Source organism: Leucopleurus acutus (assembly GCF_964270905.1).
Source record: "Leucopleurus acutus genome assembly, chromosome: 14".
NCBI classification, from domain to species: domain Eukaryota; kingdom Metazoa; phylum Chordata; class Mammalia; order Artiodactyla; family Delphinidae; genus Leucopleurus; species Leucopleurus acutus.
In genome coordinates this window covers 44,307,670-44,327,302 of record NC_139156.1, presented here as the reverse complement: position 1 = coordinate 44,327,302, position 19,633 = coordinate 44,307,670, and the positions used below count along the sequence as shown (strand labels likewise).

The following is a 19,633-nucleotide window of genomic DNA, read 5'->3' as shown; positions in this document are numbered from 1 at the left end:
ATGACTATATTTAAAGGGTCACTCTGGCCACTGCATTGACAGTAGCTACAGAGGGACAAGAGTGGAGGCAGGAAGACCCTTAAGAAGTTCCCGCAGTGATTTAGGGAAAGATGATGCAGACTCAAGCAAGAGGAAATGGTGAGAAGGGACTGAGCTCTGGGCAGAGTTTGAAAATAGAGCCCAGGGGTTTTCTGGCTGAATGGATAAAGGATATGAGAGAAAGAAGGGAGTGAAGCTTGGCTCCAAGTTTTGTAGCTTAACCATAGGAAAGATGGACAAATAAGGGAACCAAGGACTGAGCCTTGGGGCTGTCTAATGTTAAGGGAGTAAAGAGAAAAGGAGAGATTTATAACAAATACTGAGAAGTAGGCAGAGAAATAGGAGGAAGAGTTATGAGAATGTGGTGTCTGGAGAGCCAGAAGATGACACCATGTCAGGAAGATGTGTCAGATGCTGCTGGCAGATCATGTAATAAGAGAACTGCGAATTTATTGTTATTGCTGGTGAACTTGATGAGAGAAGTTACAGTAGCATGGTGAGAGCAAAAATACGAGTAGTAGGGATAATGGGAAAAATCTTTCTGATCTAAGAGTAGGCAAAATTTTTTTAGATGGCAAAAAGCATTAACCATAAAAGGAAAAAACTGATAAATTAGGTTTCATCAAAATTAAAACCTTCTGTTCCTCAAAAGACATCACTAAGAAAATGAAAAGTTAAGCCACAGACTGAGAGAAAATATTCTCAAATCATACATCTGACAAAGAGCTTGATCCCATAACATAGAAAGAACTCTTCCAACTCAATAATAATAAGACAAACAATCCAATTTTTTAAATGGGCAAAATATTTGAATCAATACTTCATGAAAGAAGATATACAAATGTTTAATAAGCAAATGAAAAGATCCTCATTATTTTTAGTCCTCAAAGAAATGCAAATTAAAACTACAAGGAAACACTACTACAGAGCAGTTAAAATGGCTAAATTTTTTATTTTTTAAATTGAAAAGATACCAAACGGATACTAAGTTTTGGCAAGAATCTGCAACAACTGGAACCCTCATACACTACTGGTAAGAATGTGAAATAGCACAACCACTTTGGAAAACAATTTGACAATTTCTTAAAAAGTTAAAACACACAACTACCACAAGACCCAGAAATTCCACTCCTACATATTTACTCAAGAAAAATGAAAACATACATCCATACAAAGATTTGTCCATGAAAGTTTACAGCAACTTTATTCACATTTGCTAGAAATTAGAAATAACTCAAATATCCATTAATTAGAGAATGGACCAACAAACTGAGGAACATCCATATAATGGAATGCTACTCAGCAATATCTCTAAAAGAACAAACTATTGATACAACAACAACATTTTCGATGAATCTCCAAAATATTATTCTGAGAGGAAACTAGACAGAAAAGAGTACACAGCATGATTCCATTTATATAAAGTTCTAAAACAGGCAAAAATAATTTATCATGCTAGAAGTCAGATCTATGGCTCCTTGGATCTAAGGCTCCTTGGATCTATGGCTCCTTGGAGTGGAAGAGACTGACTACAAAAGGGAAAGAGGGAACTTCCTTGGGTGATGGAAACATCCTTGACTTAAGCAGTGGTTACACAAGTTTATCCATTTGTAAAAACTCATAGAACTAACTGTACATTTGGTATGAGAATTTTAATGCATGAAAATATACCCCAATAAAGTTTATTTTTTTAAAGAGTCGAAGGACGAAATGGGCAAATTTTTTTAGCTTTCTACACAGGAGAACAAAGGAATTAGGCAGTAACAACATGAAGTGTGGGTTCAAAAGATGAGTTTTTCAAAGAAAGTAGCAGCATATTCGTATGATAAGAGAATGATCCAGTAAAGATAAGAAATTGGTGAAGTAGGAAAGCTTCTTTCAAGCTTCCAAGTCCAAGTTAGAAGTGTATTAGCACCATCTCCTGGGGTCCTTCCCAGGGGTGCAAACCTCTATCATGGATGAGTGCTATCATATCAAAGTACTCTCGCTTTTCCAACTTTGTATTCCATCATGAACCAGCCCCATATATATTCTACTGTTGCCTGCTGGTACAAGCTGGCTATGTCCTATGGAACTTGCAGTTTGCAGTCTCCTTCCTTCCATGCAGTGTTAGTCTGTCTCTAGCCAGGTCATACTGTGACTTAACTCTAGTTATTGGTCTGGTGACTAGGAAGGGAAGTAGAAGTAGATATGTCTACTGAGGGGATGCACATTTCTTGCAAGCATAAATCTCTATATTATATTCAAGCAGGCGGAACACTAGCTACTAATGGAGAAGAGTAGCTATTTCTATAGGCTTAGAGGCAAGAAATTCAAGATTTTTGATTGTATCAATACAGGTGACCTTATTCCAGACTCAGTGACTCATTCCTTCCCAATCAAAGCTCTACTCTTTCATTTTTTTTAACATCTTTATTGGAGTATAATTGCTTTACAATTGTGTGTTAGTTTCTGCTGTATAACAAAGTGAATCAGCTATACATACACATATATCTCCATATCTCCTCCCTCTTGCGTCTCCCTCCCACACTCCCTATCCCACCCCTCTAGGTGGTCACAAAGCACCAAGCTGATCTCCCTGTGCTATGCAGCTGCTTCCCACTAGCTATCTATTTTACGCTTGGTAGTGTACATAGTTTCATGCCACTCTCTCACTTCGTCCCAACTTACCCTTCCCCCGCCCCATGCCCTCAAGTCCATTCCCTGCTTCAGTATCTTTATTCCTGTCCTGCCTCTAGGTTCTTCAGAACCATTATTTTTTTCTTTAGAGTCCATATATATGTGTTAACGTATGGTATTTGTTATTCTCTTTCTGACTTACTTCACTCTGTATGAAAGACTCAAGGTCCATCCACCTCACTAAAAATAACTCAATTTTGTTTCTTTTTATGGCTGAGTAATATTCCATTGTATATATGTGCTACATCTTTTTTATCCATTCATCTCTCGATGGACACTTAGGTTGCTTCCATGTCCTGGCTATTGCAAACAGTGCTGCAATGAGCATTTTGGTACATGACTCTTTTTAAATTATGGTTTTCTCACAGTATATGCCCGATAGTGGGATTGCTGGGTTGTATGGTAGTTCTACTTTTAGTTTTTTAAGGATTCTCCATACGGTTCTCCATAGTGGCTGTATCAATTTACATTCCCACCAACAGTGCAGGAGGGTTCCCTTTTCGCCACACCCTCCCCAGCATTTACTGTTTGTAGATTTTTTGATGATGGCCATTCTGACTGGTGTGAGATGATATCGCATTGTAGGTTTTTTTTGTTTTGTTTGTTTTTTTCTGTTATTGCGGTACGCAGGCCTCTCACTATTGTGGCCTCTCCCGCTGCGGAGCAACAGGCTCCGGACACGCAGGCTCAGTGGCCATGGCTCACGGTCGCAGCCCCTCCGCGGCATGTGGGATACTCCCGGACGGGGGCACGAACCCGCGTCCCCTGCATCGGCAGGCAGACTCTCAACCACTGTGCCACCAGGGAAGCCCCGCATTGTAGTTTTGATTTGCATTTCTCTAATGATTAGTGATGCTGAGCATCCTTACATGTGTTTGTTGGCAATCTGTACGCCTTCTTTGGAGAAATGTTTCTTTAGGTCTTCTGCCCATTTTTGGATTGGTTTGTTTGTTTTTTTGATATTGAGCTGCATGTGCTGCTTATAAATTCTGGAGATTAATCCTTTGTCAGTTGCTTCAACTGCAGATATTTTCTCCCACTCTGAGGGTTGTCCTTTGCTATGCAAAAGCTTTAAAGTTTCATTAGGTCCCATGTGTTTATTTTTGTTTTTATTTCCATTTCTCTAGGAGGTGGGTCAAAAAGGATCTTGCTGTGATTTATGTCATAGAGTGTTCTGCCTATGTTTTCCTCTAAGAGTTTGATAGTGTCTAGCCTTACATTTAGGTCTTTAATCCATTTTGAGTTTATTTTTGTGAATGGTGTTAGGGAGTGTTCTAATTTCATTCTTTTACATGTAGCTGTCCAGTTTTCCCAGCACTGCTTATTGAAGATGCTGTCTTTTCTCCATTGTATATTCTTGCATCCTTTATCAAACATAAGGTGACCATATGTGCGTGGGTTTATCTCTGGGCTTTCTATCCTGTTCCATTGATCTATCTTTCTGTTTTTGTGCCAGTACCATACTGTCTTCCTTACTGTAGCCTTGTGGTATAGTCTGAAGTCCAGGAGCCTGATTCCTCCAGCTCCGTTTTTCTTTCTCAAGATTGCTTTGGCTATTCGGGGGCTTTTGTGTTTCCATACAAATGGTGAAATTTTTTGTTCTACTTCTGTGAAAAATGCCATTGGTAGTTTTATATGAATTGCACCGTAGTTGTAGATTGCTTTGGGTAGTATAGTCATTTTCACAATGTTGATTCTTCCAATCCAAGAACATGGTCTATCTCTCCATCTGTTTGTATCATCTTTAATTTCTTTCATCAGTGTCTTATAGTTTTCTATATACAGGTCTTTTGTCTCCTTAGGTAGGTTTATTCCTAGGTATTTTATTCTTTTTGTTTCAATGGTAAATGGGTGTGTTCCCTTAATTTCTCTTCCAGATTTTTTCTCATTGCTGTATAGGAATGCAAGAGATATCTGTGCATTAATTTTGTATCCTGCAACTTTACCAAATTCACTGATTAGCTCTAGTAGTTTTCTGGTAGCATCTTTAGGATTCTCTATGTATAGTATCATGTCACCTGCAAACGGTGACAGTTTTACTTCTTCTTTTCCAACTTGTATTCCTTTTATTTCCTTTTCTTCTCTGATTGCTGTGGCTAAAACTTCCAAAACTATGTTGAATAACAGTGGTGAGAGTGGACACCCTTGTCTTGTTCCTGATCTTCATGGAAACGGTTTTAGTTTTTCACCATTGAGAACGATGCTGGCTGTGGGTATGTCATATATGGGCTTCATTATGTTGAGGTAAGTTCCCTCTAGGCCTACCTTCTGGAGGATTTTTATCAAAAATGGGTGTTGAACTTTGTCAAAAGCTTTTACTGCATCTATTGAGATGATCATATTGTTTACATCCTTCAGTTTGTTAATATGGTGTATCACATTGATTGATTTGCATATATTGAAGAATCCTTGCATTCCTGGGATAAACTCCACTTGATCATGGTGTATGATCCTTTTAATGTGCTGTTGGATGCTGTTTGCTAGTATTTTGTTGAGGATTTTTGCATCTATGTTCATCAGTGATATTGGCCTGTAGTTTTCTTTCTTTGTGATATCTTTGTCTGGTTTTTATATCCGGGTGATGGTGGCCTCATAGAATGAGTTTGGGAGTGTTCCTCCCTCTGCTATATTTTGGAGGAGTTTGAGAAGGATAGGTGTTAGCTCTTCTCTAAATGTTTGATAGAATTCGCCTGTAAAGCCATCTGGTCCTGGGCTTTTGTTTGTTGCAAGATTTTTAATCACAGTCTCCAGTTCAGTGCTTGTGATTGGTCTATTTATATTTTCTATTTCTTCCTGGTTCAGTCTCAGAAGGTTGTGCTTTTCTAAGAATTTGTCCATTTCTTCCAGGTTGTCCATTTTATTGGCATATAGTTGCTTGCAGTAATCTCTCATTATCCTTTGTATTTCTGCAGTGTCAGTTGTCACTTCTCCTTTTTCACTTCTAATTCTATTAAGTTGAGTCTTCTCTCTTTTTTTCTTGATGAGTCTGGCTAATGGGTTATCAATTTTGTTTATCTTCTCAAAGAACCAGCTTTTAGTTTTATTGATCTTTGCTATTGTTTCATTTGTTTTTCATTTATTTCTGATCTGATCTTTATGATTTCTTTCCTTCTGTTAACTTTGTGGGTTTTTTGTTCTTCTTTCTCTAATTGCTTTAGGTGTAAGGTCAGGTTGTTTATTTCAGATATTTCTTGTTTCTTGAGGTAAGATTGTATTGCTATAAACTTCCCTCTTAGAACGGCTTTTGCTGCATCCCTTAGGTTTTGGGTTGTTGTGTTTTTATTGTCATTTGTTTCTAGGTAATTTTTTATCTCCTCTTTGATTTCTTCAGTGATCTCTTGGTTATTTAGTAGTGTATTGTTTAGCCTCTAGGTGTTTGTATTTTTTACAGCATTTTTCCTGTAATTGATATTTAGTCTCATAGCATTGTGGTCAGAAAAGATACTTGATATGATTTCAACTTTCTTAAATTTACCGAGGCTGGATTTGTGACCCAAGATATGATCTCTCCTGGAGAATGTTCTATGAGCACTTGAGAAGAAGGTGTATTCTATTGTTTTTCGATGGATAGTTCTACAAATATCAATTAAGTCCATCTTGTTTAATGTATCATTTAAAGCTTGTGTTTTCTTATTTATTATCATTTTGGATGATCTGTCCATTGGTGAAAGTGGGTGTTAAACTCCCCTACTATGACTGTGTTACTGTCGGTTTCCCCTTTTATGGCTGTTAGCACTTGCCTTACATATTGAGGTGCTCCTATGTTGGGTGCATAAATATTTACGATTGTTATATCTTCTTCCTGGATTGATCTCTTGATCATTATGTAGTGTCCTTCTTTCTCTCTTGTAACAGTCAAATAAAGTCTATTTTGTCTGATATGAGAATTGCTACTCCAGCTTTCTTTTGATTTCCATTTGCATGGAATATTTTTTTCCATCCCCTCACTTTCAGTCCGTATGTTTCCCTAGGTCCATACTGGGTCTCTTGTAGACAGCATATATACAGGTCTCGTTTTTGTATCCATTCAGCCAGTCTATGTCTTTTGGTTGAAGCATTTAATCCATTTATAATTAAGGTAGTTATCAATATGTATGTTCCTATTACCATTTTCTTAATTGTTTTGGGTTTTTTATTGTAGGTCTTTTCCTTCTCTTGTGTTTCCTGCCCAGAGAAGTTCCTTTAGCATTTGTTGTAAAGCTGGTTTGGTGGTGCTGAATTCTCTTAGCTTTTGCTTGTCTGTAAAGTTTTTAATTTCTCCATCAAATCTGAATGAGATCCTTGCCAGGTAGAGTAATCTTGGTTGTAGGTTTTTCCCTTTCATCACTTTAAATATGTCCTGCCACTCCCTTCTGGCTTGCAGAGTTTCTGCTGAAAGATCAGCTGTTAGTCTTATGGGGATTCCCTTGTATGTTATTTGTTGCTTTTCCCTTGCTGCTTTTAATATTTTTTCTTTGTATTTAATTTTTGATAGTTTGATTAATATGTGTCTTGGTGTGTTTCTCCTTGGATTTATCCTGTATGGGACTTTCTGCGCTTCCTGGACTTGACTGACTATTTCCTTCACCATATTAGGGAAGTTTTCAAGTATAATCTCTTCAAATATTTTCTCAGTCCCTTTCTTTTTCTTTTCTTCTTCTGGGACCCCTATAATTCGAATGTTGGTGTGTTTAATGTTGTACCAGAAGTCTCTGAGACTGTCCTCAATTCTTTTCATTCTTTGTTCTTTATTCTGCTCTGTGGTAGCTATTTCCACTATTTTATGTTCCAGGTCACCTACCTGTTCTGCCTCAGTTATTCTGCTATTGATTCCTTCTGGAGAACTTTTAATTTCATTTATTGTGTTGTTCATCATTGTTTGTTTGCTCTTTAGTTCTTCTAGGTCCTTGTTAAACGTTTCTTATATTTTCTCCATTCTATGTCCAAGATTTTAGATCATCTTTACTATCATTACTCTGAATTCTTTTTCAGGTAAACTGCCTATTTCCTCTTCATTTGTTTGGTCTGGTGGGTTTTTACCTTGTTCCTTCATCTGCTGTGTGTTTCTCTGTCTTCTCATTTTGCTTCACTTACTGTGTTTGGGGTCTCCTTTTCTCAGTTTGCAGGTTCGTAGTTCCCGTTGTTCTGGTTGTCTGCCCCCCATGGCTAAGGTTGGTTCAGTGGGTTGTGTAGACTTCCAGGTGGAGGGGACTAGTACCTGTGTTCTGGTGGATGAAGCTGGATCTTATCTTTCTGGTAGGCAGGACTGCGTCCAGTGGTGTGTTTTGGGGTGTCAATGACCTTATTATGATTTGAGGCAGCCTGTCTGCTAATGGGTGGGGTTGTGTTCCTGTCTTGCTAGTTGTTTGGCATAGGGTGTCCAACACTGTAGCTTGCTGGTCGTTGAGTGGAGCTGGGTCTTAGCATTGAGATGAAGATCTCTGGGAGAGCTTTCACCATTTGATATTACATGAAGCCAGGAGGTATCTGGTGGTCCAATGTCCTGAACTCGGCTCTCCCACCTCAGAGGCACAGGCCTGACACCTGGCTGGAGCACCAAGACCCTGTCAGCCACATGGCTGCTAGTGTTGGAGGGTCTCCTGCAGAGGCGGGGGTGGCTTTGGCTCACTTTGAGGACAAGGACACTGGCAGCAGAAGTTCTGGGAAGTACTCCTTGGCGTGAGCCCTCCCAGAGTCCGCCATTAGCCCCACCAAACTCCTCCACCATCTTGAAGGTCTCTCCCAAGGCTCTACTCCTGATGTAGCAAGAGTAGATGTAGCAGACCCATCAAAGTTGTAAACTGAACTTTCTCTGGAGCTCTGTTTCACCTTGGTTTTTCTGCATTTTGGCTTAGAGAGAGGAGAGACTCTCTATATGCTTTCAAAGAGACCCTCTGACTTTCACCCTTGACATCGGTGATTAATTAGTCTCGGTTTTTCACTGTTTTGCTCTAAGGTGTCAACGGCCCCCACAGCAGCCATCTGATTATAATCCGGATAATGACTACCCAACACCCCCAAAATCTTAACCACCTGAGATACTGCACCTGCCCATGTGCTTGCTCCCACCAGCGCCCCATCTCTGTTCACCACTGTTTAAAATGTCAGCAGTTGTACCGCATCTTCATTATCAGTTCTCCATCTACCCCCAGTGATGTGGTCTTCATTGCCAGAAGGCCAATGGGTGATCCATCTTCAAAATCTAACTTTAACTGGTATTTCCTAGGGCCATTTCTGATACCAAATGTCAAGTGTCATCAGAAAAAAACAGCCTCTAAAGCTCTGAGACTTTCATGAAAAATGTTTCTTAGGATTACTCTTGGAAATCACATCTGTAAGGGTGAAGGAAGCATGACTGGGCAGATGTTGAACTGCAATGTGAATGGCAAGTTGATCTCAGCTGATCCTATGGGGATCTTTGGAGCTGGAATGGTCCTTTGTTATTCTTCCCTCTTGACGCCAGAGGTCTGGACCTTGATACCTCTCCTCATCAACCACTCATTGGATGCAGGCTTCCCACAGGAGGTAGGTAACATTGGGAAAGGCAGAAGGCAATTCCCAGAGAGAGATTTGGCTAAGAACTTTCAGTTGCCAAAAACGTAGTGCCTCGGTCCTGAAGGGGCATCTGGATGGCACACAACAGCATCCACTACCCTCATGATAACACTGTCAGTAAAGGAAACCAGTCATTTTGCTACCATTTTACGAGTAGAAGTGGATAAATACTTAACAGTATTTTCTTTTCCCAGCCCAGGGCTTTTTCCACTGAGGGGTAGCGAGAGGCCAAAGAGTTTATATTGCTCTAGACTTAATAAAAACAAATGAAGACCAGATGGCAGGAGGCTCCAATCTTAATCCAATAGAAGTATCTTTCAGTCTGTCTCCCTGTCTCCATTTTGGCCTAAACAGGCCACAAAAGAGCCCACAGTCTTGCTGAAAGGGAACTGAGTAGTTATGTACTATTTAATACAATTCAACATATAACAGCTAATATTTATAAATCATTTGTATGTGTCAGACCCTGCTCTAAGTGCTGTGTCTGTAAATATATATGTACATGTGTATATACAGACATATTATATGTACATACATGTGAACCTATATATGATACAGACACATGCATGTACATATATATTCATTTAACTCTCAGAAGAACCCTCTGAGAAAGGCACTATGATTATCCTATTACAGATGAGGAAACAATACAGAGAAGTGAAGTTGATTTGCCCAAATTTCTTTTTTTTAATATTTATTTTATTTACTTATTTTGGCTGCACGGGGTCTTCACTGCAGCATGAGAACAAGGATCTTTTAGTTGCAGCATGCAGCCTTCTTAGTTGCAGCATGCGAACTCTTAGTTGAGGCATGCATGTGGGATCTAGTTCCCTGACCAGGGATGGAACCCAGGCTCCCTGCAGTGGGAGCACGGAGTCTTACCCACTAGACTACCAGGGAAGTCCCATGCCCAAATTTCTGATAAGTCAAAAGAACACTGCCTTTAGCTTCTAGTTCATTTATCCTTCCCATACATCTTTTTTGAGCTCTTGATCTTTGCCAGCTCTAGAGATAGAGACTAGTCTTTGAGTACCCCATAAATGTGATCACTTTTCCATGTATATAAATAACATAAAGGTTCTATTATGGAAGGTTCTACTTATTAGCCCCATTAACTGTATGGGAGATCAGGGCATAAACAGCGTTTCATAGGTGAAGAGCTCTCATGGATCACAGACACCATAGCAACAGCATCATGACCACCACGATGTAAACGCCGAGGAATACAGAGTGTGGGCAGGGACAGCGGCATGCTCTCCCATAGGATGCCTGGGTGGAACTCTGTGCATAAGACAGAGAGTTAATTAGGTGGAATGTGCTCAGGAGGGAAAAGGATCAGCATAAACAGTAAGGCAGCTGGTTGTTCACTCTTTCCGTATGCCCTGTCCTTACCTTTGGATGGCTGCATTCACAGCTCCAGTCTCCTTTATGACCTACACACTGATGACTCCCAAACACTCCCAAACCATTCTCCCAAATGCCAGACCCAAACACTGAACTGCCAGGTAAACTTCTTCACCTAAATGTACCAAAGAAACATGACTATCTCCAAAAATTATCTCACTATGTTTTTCTTCCCTTAAACTTGCTTTTACCAAAGAAACATGACTATCTCCAAAAATTATCTCACTATGTTTTTCTTCCCTTAAACTTGCTATGTGCCCTCAGTTCTGGTTATTGGTGTGTTTTGAACCTTTCACTGGTACCAAAGAAAGAAGTACCCAGACTTTCTTGGCAGCTTGCCCAGATGTGGGGCAGGAGGGTGATAAGGAGAGGTGAGGTTTAAAAGCTGTCAGCAGCCAAACATCCAAAACAGAAGACAGACTCTCTTACATAATTATTTCCTCTACATACATGCAAAGTTTGTCTCTCAGCTACTTTTTGTAAACAGACATTTTCTGAAGTACCATTTTAATTCCCTTGTTGTTTCCTTAATATATTTTTGAGTTATTTCATTAGCAGCTGCCATGGGGGTTACAATTAACATACTTACTCATAACAATCTAGTTCAGACTAATACCAACTTAGTGTCAATAGTATATAAAACCTTTGCTTCTTTCAGAAAGAGAAATTAAAACAATCCCATTATCGGGGTCTTCCCTGGTGGCGCAGTGGTTGAGAGTCCGCCTGCCGATGCAGGGGATGCGGGTTCGTGCCCCGGTCTGGGAAGATCCCACATGCCGTGGAGCGGCTGGGCCCGTGAGCAATGGCTGCTGAGCCTGCGCGTCCGGAGCCTGTGCTCCGCAATGGGAGAGGCCACAACAGTGAGAGGCCCGTGTACCACAAAAAAAAAAAAAAAATTCTTAATTAACAAACATTTTCTTTCAGCATTTTGAATATTCCCACCCACTGCCTTCTGTCCTCCACTTCTCTTCTTTTTCAGCTTTATTGTGGTATAATTGACAAATATGTTCCCAATTTCTGATGAATAAATTATCTGTTAATCTTACCAAAGATCCCTTGTATGTGATGAGTCACTTCTCCTGTTGCTTTCAAGATCCTCTCTTTGTCTTCAGCTTTTGACAGTTTGATTATTATTTGTCTAAGTATGGATCTCTTTGAGTTTGTCATACTTGGAGTTCACTGAATTTCTTGGAAATATAGATGAATATTTGTCATCAAATTTGGAAAGTTTTCAGCAATTATTTCTTCAAATATTCTTACTGTCCTTTCCTCTCTATCTTCTCCTCTGAGACTTGCATTATGCATATTTGTATGCTTGACAGCATCCCACAGGTCTCTTAGGCTCTGTTCATTTTTCTTCATTCTTTTTTCTTTCCATTCCCTACTCTCAGTTGACATATCTTTTTTTTTAATTTTTTAAATTTATTTATTTATTGGGCTGCGTTGGGTTTTCGTTGCTGCACGCAGGCTTTCTCTAGTTGTGGCGAGCAGGGGCTACTCTTCGTTGCGGTGTGCGGGCTTCTCATTGTGGTGGCTTCTCTTGTTGCAGAGCAAGGGCTCTAGGTGTGCGGGCTTCAGTAGTTGTGGCTCACGGCTCTAGAGCACAGGCTGAGCAGTTGTGGTGCACAGGCTTAGTTGCTCCACGGCATGTGGGATCTTCCTAGACCAGGGCCTGAATCCCTGTCCTCTGCATTGGCAGGCAGATTCTTAACCACTGCACCACCAGAGAAGTCCCATCAGTTGACATATCTTTAAGTTCACTGATTCTTTCTTCAACCAACTCAAATCTGCTGTTGAGCCTCTCTAGTAATTTTTTTCATTTCAGTTACTGTAATTTTCAACCCTAAAATTTCTTTTGGTTCTTTTCTATAATTCTTTTATTGATATTCTTTATTTGGTAGTATTACTCTCATACGTTGCTTTAGGTTTTTAGATGTGGTTTCCTTTAGTTCCTCAAACATATTTAAAATAGTTGATTTAAATGCTATTTAGTAAGTACAGCGTGTGAACTTCCTCAAGGACAGTTGTCTGTTGACTTCTTTTCCCCTATATGTGGACCATATTTTTTTGTTGCTTTGCATGTTGAAAACTGGACATTTTAAATAATATAATGTGGCTACTCTGGAAATCAGATTCTCTCCACTCCCTAGAACTTGTTTTTGTTGCTGTTTGTTGTTGTTGCAGCTTCTGTTGTTTGTTTAGTGACTTTCCTGAACTAATAATGTAAAGTCTGTATTCATTATCATATGTGAAGTCTCTGTTCAGTTAGCTTAATGGTTGGCTAATGGTTGTACATAGATTTCTTTAAATGGCTGGAACGAGTAATTCTCCCACTCTTTGTCAAAGGTCTCTGTGTGCATTTGGGGGCATGACTTCAACACTCAGTCAGGAGTTTGACAACTCTACCTTAGCCTTAAGCCAGAATGACAGCTTAGAGTTTTCCCAGGTCTTTCCTGAACATATGAACAGCCTTGTGTATGCATGGCTGTTCATAAGCCTATGCATGCATGTGACCTTCTAGATTCCCAGGAATATAGCAGAGCTTTTCAAAAGCTCCAACGGAAATATCATTCTCCAACTTTTCCTTTTGGGTTTTTTGGTCAGCTTGTTGTTTGCCCCACTGATATCATCATCTCAGGCAGCTGTGATACTAAACCATCACTGCTGATTGTTTTTTACAAATGCCTCTTGTTTGCACTGGGGAAGCTCTAAGGTCAAATAAAGACAACTCTTGGGAATGGGGAACCATTAGAAGGTGAAATAATGACAATTCTCTGGGAATGGGTCTTTGGAGGAGTTCCAACCCTATTCTGCCCCTCCAATGGCTGTTAGTCTGCTGGCTTTCACCTTTGTTGTGGGATGTTGGTTTCCAAGGCTACTGCAGAGCTGGGAGGGGAGATGGAAATATGGCAAGTTAAAATGCCACAAAGTTTACTGTTAGCAAGATTCCAGTGTTTCTCCTTTAAACTATTTTTAAATGTTTTAGATTTCAAACCAAGCACATCTTCAAGCCAGATATGGTCCAGGGGCTACTGATTTGCTACCTCTGTCCTATGCCATCTAAATGCAGAAACCTTTATTGAGAAAGAAAGAGTAAAATCCAAGTCAATATTTCTGTCTCAGTTAATGACTCATGTAAAAGCTGACCAAGCCCAGCAACAAGCTGCAGGTAGGATGACACCCAACAGAGATTTTGAAGGGATTCCATGACCATATTTGTCTGTAGGGAGGCCCCTTTGGCAGCAAAGTCAATTCTGCTCAGCCAGGGAGAGACCCTGGGGGGTTCAGGCTCTTGTCCTGGTAAAAGGTGGCAAGGATATGATAAAGGGAATTAGCCAAGAAGATGAACAGCACAGACTCAAGGCATCCTCCAAAGCTGTGGCTTTCACTCATTTGTTTTTTGTTTGTTTGTTTGTTTTTGCATATCCCCCAGGAATTTTGAAAATGATACACATTTCAAAGATGACACTTGAATTATTTTATCTTAAATTTGTATAATAGCAAAGGATATAATTTGCATATTATAAATACTGACAAATTAAAACAAAAATATTACAATACTCCTTTTAAATGTATCTGACAGAATTTAAGTACCTTGCAATTTGATGCTATTAAAACCTAAATAGGGCTTCCCTGGTGGCGCAGTGGTTGAGAATCTGCCTGCCAATGCAGGGGACACAGGTTCGAGCCCTGGTCCGGGAAGATCTCACATGCCGCGGAGCAACTAGGCCCGTGAGCCACAACTACTGAGCCTGCGCGTCTGGAGCCTGTGCTCCGCAACAAGAGAGACCGCGATAGTGAGAGGCCCACGCACGGCGATGAAGAGTGGCCCCCGCTTGCCACAACTGGAGAAAGCCCTCGCACAGAAATGAAGACCCAACACAGCCATAAATAAATAAATAATTTTTTAAAAAAAAATAAATAAATAGACATTTCTCCAAAGAAGATATACAGATTGCCAACAACCACATGAAAGAATGCTCAACATCATTAATCACTAGAGAAATGCAAATCAAAACTACAATGAGATATCACCTCACACCGGTCAGAATGGCCATCATCAAAAAATCTACAAACAATAAATGCTGGAGAGGGTGTGGAGAAAAGGGAACCCTCCTGCACTGTTGGTGGGAATGTAAATTGATACAGCCACTATGGAGAACAGTATGGAAGTTCCTTAAAAAACTAAAAATAGAACTACCATACAACCCAGCAAACCCACTACTGGGCATATACCCTGAGAAAACCATAATTCAAAAAGAGTCATGTACCACAATGTTAATTACAGCTCTATTTACAATAGCCAGGACCTGGAAGCAACCTAAGTGTCCATTGACAGATGAACAGATAAAGAAGATGTACAATGGAATATTACTCAGCTTACATAAAAAGAAACGAAATTGAGTTATTTGTAGTGAGGTGGATGGACCTCAAGTCTGTCATACAGAGTGAAGGAAGTCAGAAAGGGAAAAACAAATACCATATGCTAACACATATATATGGAATCTAAAAAAAAAATTTTAAAAAGGTCATGAAGAACCTAGGGGCAAGACAGGAATAAAGATGCAGACCTACTAGAGAATGGACTTGAGGACATGGGGAGGGGGAAGGGTAAGCTGGGACAAAGTGAGAGAGTGGCATGGACATATATACACTACCAAATGTAAAATAGATAGCTAGTGGGAAGCAGCCGCATAGCACAGGGAGATCAGCTCAGCTCCTTGTTACCACCTAGAGGGGTGGGAGGGAAGAGATATGGGGATATATGTATATGTATAACTGATTCACTTTGTTATAAAGCAGAAACTAACACACCATTGTAAAGCAATTATACTCCAGTAAAGATGTTAAAAAAAAAAAGAACCTAGCACTTTAATAGCTAGAAATTTACATATTCCTTTTTCTCCTAGAATTGTGTTTCTATTTCCCATTTCCACCACTGAATTTTCTCCTAATGTGTTTTCATGGCTGAAAGACTATTATTGATTACTTTATCATACTCCCACTTATACGCATATAAATGAAATATAGATTTTTAAAATATTTCCTTTGATTATAAGGCTCTAATAGGTGCTAATAATGTTTATTTTAGGTGAATTATTATAATTATTAATAGCATGTAATTGATGAAAATAACGTAAGAATATTATAAATTTGGATAATTAAAGCACACAAAAAGCAAAATTTTATGGTAAATTTGTTGCTTAATGAGATGGATGGGATGTTTGTATAAATTAGTTCATGCATACAAAGATAAACATTACTTATTTTTCAGCTTTTATAAATCCAAGTCTTGAAAAACAGTTCTCTTAAATAAGCAGAATAGAATGGAGTTGCACTATAGAGATGTCTCTCAGTTCTTTGAACTCCTTCCTAGTTATATGCCAAAAAGCTGGGTGTAAGGGAATTCTCTGCATTTTCCCAGTTTTTCTGTAAGTCTAAAATTATTTCTAAATTTAAAAAAAAAATTTTAATCCCTACCCAAACCTAGCCTCAGAGAACTCAGTCACCAGACCAAATGTCTGAAGTGAAGATCCATACTGCCCTTGTGCAGGGTGCTAAATGGCCTCAGTATAACCCTAGTCACTTGTAAAGGTATGTGTGGCTTTGTATCAGCTGATACCCCTTTGAATCTCTCCACTCCTCTGCCCTCCTCTCAACACTTTAGTCAAGACCCATGACCACATTTCCTCCCCACTTCAACGGTACCTCCAGACATCCCCCACCCTCTGCATGGGCATAAATAAGAATGGTCTCTCTTGTGACCTAGGCTCTGGGGAGGAGAGAGGGGACAATATTGGCAGAGTAGCTGTAATGGTTAATTTTATGTGTCAACTAGACTGGGCTACAGGATGCCCAGATAGCTTATAAAATATTATTCCTGGGCCTGAGATACTGTTTCAAGAAGAGATTAGCATTTGAACTGGTGAACTGATAAGCAAAGCAGATCACCCTCCCCAGTGTAGGTGGGCAACGTCCAATCTGTTGAGGGTCCAAATAGAACAAAAAAATGTAGAGGAAGGGAGACTCTGCTCTCTCTGCTGGAGCTAAGATGACCATCTTCTCCCCTCAGATTCCAATGCTCCTTGTTCTCAAGCTTTCAGACTCAGAAAGCTCCCCACTCTTCCCCAGTTCTCAGGCTTCAGCCTTGGGCTGAATTACCAGCCCACCACCTGCTTTCCTAGATCTCCAGCTTGCAGACGGCAGATCGTGGCCCTTCTTGGCCTCCATAACCACATAAGCCAATTCCTACAAGAAATCTCCTTATATATGTATCCTGTTGGTTCTGTTTCCCTGGAGAACCTTGATCATGCAGTCACACAGTGATCTTTCTTAAGGCAACCCTGATCGAGACTTCTCTTGGCTACAATGCCTCTAATGCTTCCTACCCTTGGTGTAATACTCAAAAGCTTGATCTGACATTCACATCTCTGTACAAGCTGTCCCCATTGTAGGTATCTTGGAGCTGATAACTTCCCATGACAAGTAAGAGTCATGCTGTCATGTTTCAACCCCATGGCTGAGAATCATCACGCTCAGGTCTCAGGTCCTCTCCCTGACTGTTTTTTGCCTCCTCAGTCAGCTATCACCTCTCGTCCACTCCATCTTCCCCCATGGAGCTCTGCCTCTATGGGCAGAGTTGAACTCACGCCAATAAAACTGCTGGGATTCCAGCCCATAGGCAGCACGCACCTATTTCCTCGTTCTTTTTTTCTCTCTCTTAGTTACAACTCGGAGCAACCAAAGAAAGGTTCTTCCTAATCACTTCCAGGCTTTCCTCCTGGGGGGTAAATGGCAACTTTGAATTGTATTATCCTTGTAAGCCCACGGAGCGGCAAACAATATCAACAGAGATGCTACACATCCCGTTGGCAATGGCTGATCATAATTTTACACATAAAATTTTAATTGAAAACGAATGAACCAGGAACCATTTCAGACATTCCCAACTTCCCTTAAGATTCTGTTTTCTTTCTTTTTTTTTTAAGAGGGTATTAAATAGTTTATTGATTACACATGATAATGGATGATACACAAGCTTCATTCCCATCTATAACTTTATCTGGTACCATAATTCAATTTAGATATATGGCATAGGATGTGCCAACAATCATATTAATAACCAAAAAACTCCATAACTTTGCTTGGGTGACCCTTTTCACGGTGAACTCCAGGTCACAACACAGTAACTGTCAGTTCAGCTACACCAAGGTTTCTGAAGACAATAGCTTCTCCACCAAAGCAGGCTGTAAATAAATTTTGAATGGAACCTGGCATCACCCTGAAGGAATTCTAACTTCACACTGTTGGGGTAGTTTACCAAAATGGCTTCAGAGTAGACTAACGTTACACAGCACATTTTAAAAAAAGACACATTTATTCAGTGTCATGATCAGACTACTACATTTAGCAATCAACAGCATGGGTGCAAAAAAAAACTCTACATTAAAACCCTTTGCTGGATATGTATATGTATAGCTGATTCACTTTGTTATAAAGCAGAAACTAACACACCACTGTAAAGCAATTATACTCCAATAAAGATGTTAAGAAAAAACAAAAAAAAATCAATTTTGAAATGCTTTACACTTTCCACAGAACAGAAACTAAAATAACCTGTTATACAATTAGTCACAAATACAGTCCTCAAGGGGTTTTTTGCCCATATACATGAGTACTGTCTAAAACATGTCTTCTTTGTAGCAGCCAGGCCCTGCCACCACTGTGCTTGGCTGAGCTCACAAATCTCTTGTACCCTGTAGCTTCCCTGTCACTTCCCTGGCTCTCCTCTCCTGCTAAGCTTTGTTTCCTGGCAGTAATTACAACCTCCTGCCACTGCCATAGCTACTGTTGCTGCTGGAACCACCAAAGCCACCTTGCTTTCGTGGTTTGGCAAAGTATTGGCCTCCACTACCATAGGGGCCAGAACTCCTGCCTCCAAAGTTTCCTCCTTTCATGGGTCCAAAATTTGAAGACTGATTGTTGTAATTGCCAAAATCATTGTAGCTTCCACCACCTCCAAAACTGCTTCCATCATTACCAAATCCATTATAGCCATCCCCGCTGCCACCACAGCCACCACCACCGCGGCTGCCACCAAAGCCAGCTCGACCACTGAAGTTTCCTCCACGGCCACCACCAAAGTTTCCAGAACCACTCTGACCTCTTTGGCTGGATGAAGCACTATCCACCTCTTGCTGAGATAGGGCTTTCCTTACTTCACAGTCGTGGCCATTCACAGTGTGGTATTTCTGAATGACAGTCTTGTCTACAGAGTCATGGTCATCAAAGCTTACTAAAGCAAAGCCTCTCTTTTTACCACTGCCTTGGTCAGTTATGATTTCAATCACTTCAATTTTCCCATACTGTTCAAAATAGTCTCTTAGGCGATGTTCTTCAGTGTCTCCTTTAATGCCACCAACAAAAATCTTTTTCACCAGGTCTTTGAGAATCTTCTCTTGAGACGGCCCTCTTTGGTTCCCCAACTCTTCCACCCACCTCCTGTGGCCTTGCCTTCATGGCTGCATCCACCTCCTCCACAGTGGCATACGTGACAACCCCGAAGCCTCTGGAGCGCTTGGTGTTTGGATCCCTCATTACCACACAGTCTGTGAGCACTCCCCACTGCTCACAATGGCTCCTCAGACTGTCATCGGTTGTTTCAAAGCTCAAACCTCCGATGAAGAGCTTCCGCAGCTGTTCGGGCTCTTTGGGAGACTCTGACTTAGACATGATGGCTGGGGAGGGGGAGATGTCAACCATGCTTACACGGCAGCGTCCATAGGCAGAAAGCAAGATTCCATTTTCTTTCTAAAACCCATCCCATCAATCAGACCCTCAATTCAGTTACACGCTTTCTTCCCAGAACTCATTAAATCATTCTTCCACTTTTGTTTCTTTTCTCATTTTCCCCTATCAGCCTCCCTCTCTGATTTTGAGATTTTTGTTTTCTTTTCACCTCCCACTGAAATAACTT

General features: G+C 40.3%; 1 pseudogene across 1 annotated transcript; it reads right to left on the bottom strand.

Annotated features, from left to right (window-relative positions):
* Nucleotides 1–18,476: 18,476 nt before the first annotated feature.
* LOC309971194 (heterogeneous nuclear ribonucleoprotein A1-like) lies at nt 18,477–19,389 on the bottom strand (annotated as a pseudogene). Its single transcript has one exon. The product of its transcript is annotated as a heterogeneous nuclear ribonucleoprotein A1-like (transcript).
* Between the last annotated feature and the right edge of the window lie 244 nt (nt 19,390–19,633).